General features: G+C 33.4%; 1 long non-coding RNA gene across 1 annotated transcript; it reads right to left on the reverse strand.

The window, feature by feature from the left end:
• Window positions 1-328: 328 nt before the first annotated feature.
• LOC132859870 (uncharacterized) lies at window positions 329-1,118 on the reverse strand. The gene is made up of 2 exons (XR_009649768.1): window positions 1,048-1,118; window positions 329-790 (listed from the first exon to the last, which is right to left on the reverse strand). It is a non-coding gene; the product is annotated as an uncharacterized LOC132859870 (long non-coding RNA).
• Between the last annotated feature and the right edge of the window lie 1,071 nt (window positions 1,119-2,189).

A 2,189-nucleotide genomic window follows, 5' to 3' on the forward strand; every position in this document is an offset into this window, starting at 1 on the left:
AAAACTTATACCTAACCTTAGATCAACACATTTCACTTCTTACTTAATATAATTCAAATGTTATTTTTGATGTTTCAAAAAAAGAGCCATGCTGATTCATTACAACAACTCAAATTGAATGTGTAAAATTGTTTTTATACCAGTTAAATATACAAGAAATTAATACTGAGAATATTTGCCAAATATTTACATTTTTGCTCTGTCAACAAAAATATATACAGCTGGATAGAGTAGTGGGTGTTGTCATGCAAAGCACAGGTTGTTAGACAAAATGCAGTAATGGTTTCAAGAATTAGAGGAATTGGAATTTTATTTAACAAACACAAAATATAATCACATTTTATTTAGAAAATAATACATTGAAGGCATCGAAGATATTAACGAAGTAGTTTTTTACAGTGTAGCAGTGACAATACATGGAGTATTTTGGATTCATCAGAGTCAAGAAGATTGTAGGACAAATCCTGTTCAAAAATTTTATACCATTTTTCATGTTTGTAATTTAAATTTTTGATATAAATGCAAATTGAGTGTAAGAATTGAGTAGCACAAAAATGGCTATTTGATGCCCGGAAGTCTTTAAATGATAATCATGTTCACGTACACATTGACTTGGTTAATTGTTACAGATGTTATCACCCAAAAGGATAGGTGGTGCTATTGTTTAAATGGTATTTATTCTGCCTTTACTAGTGTGTGTGAACTAGCTTTACTGATAGCTAACAGTCTCCAATAAAGAACTAGGAAGCGTCTTGCTCTTTTAGTGTGTTTTACTGGAAAGACTGTAAAACTGTAACATACAGAAACAAAGAGAATGCATATTACAATATAAATATAAAATAAGTAGCTTAGAAATAACTAAACAATCAAAAAAACGGTCTCATTAGCGAGCAATTAGCACGATGCTAATATACATGAAAAATGCCATAAGGAAGCTAACAGTAATAGCGCCACATATTTTCTTATAAATTACGAATAGAAAACATGCTAAAATGACTAAATTTGGTATCTAATGGAAGCTAAGATCACTATCAAACAAATACTTACAGACAGATATGTTTAGGGGCCAAAATATTAGTTTACAGACTTTAACACTCTGGAGTATGACTTGCTGTAGGAATGTTAAGAGAATACCTGGACTACGGTAGCTCTGCGTGGACAAAACACAAATAACTCTTCCCACAAGGGGTCAGTACAGTATTCATGTATTCGTTCATTTAAATGGTGAATGACTTTTGATAAAAGTTATTTATTTAGTATTCTGAACACCTCTATGATATTTTTGCCTTTTTTTTGGAATGAGCTCTTTCTGACATGTATCTTGGAGTGAAATCTGGGTTGAGGCATCTTATAATTTCTTACACTATGCCAATCCAAACGAATTAATGGACCTAGAATAACTGTTTTATATTGTAAAATATTTATTGTGAAGCAAGTTTATTTCTGCTCAAGCAATCAAATGTTTAATAATAGCGACTCAAGCTCAAAGCCTACCATTACAACAGCTCCAACCTGAAGTAGGGCATCAGAAGAGATCAGGCGAGTTTAGAAAGCAGAAGCAGTCAGGAACACTGATACCTTTGGGGTAGACAATGCAGTAAGAGCATTTCTATTTTTTCCCCAATTAATTCTTATAAGGTGTCAAAAACTCCTGTCCAGAAGTTATATAAGGATGGACAGAGCCAGAACACTTGTAAGATGTCTGTGGGAGAATGTTGACACCTATAGCATACTAGGGAAACACTGCTATGCATTAGTGTACGTGAATAAGGCCATGCCTTACACAGAGTTATGTATTTGCTCCAAAATCTATGAACAAGCTTTCTCTGATATTTCATGCCCGAGATTCCCCCTCCCAAAGGGCCTTGGGTTATCTGATTATCTATCTGTCTGCCTATCTATAGATAGACAGACAGATAGATAGTTATTCTTTCAAGTTTAGAATGGCGTTTATGGCGGTCATTTTTAAATAATAGGTCATGTAGGGAATAGTTCTTAGCAGCAGTTTTAATAGGAAGTAATTCACTAATCCAGATATCAGACAAAGGGAAAGTAAGAGGTCCAGTCTAATGGATCTTTACCTTTTTTTCACAAGGAGGGAGTTGGAAGCTTGAGTAAGAGTCTATGGAATGGTTACTTAAACATATCTAATAATGAAGGAGCTAACTTATATCAGATTCTTATTTTGA

Source organism: Tachysurus vachellii, chromosome 17, assembly GCF_030014155.1.
Source record: "Tachysurus vachellii isolate PV-2020 chromosome 17, HZAU_Pvac_v1, whole genome shotgun sequence".
Classification (NCBI taxonomy): Eukaryota; Metazoa; Chordata; class Actinopteri; order Siluriformes; family Bagridae; genus Tachysurus; species Tachysurus vachellii.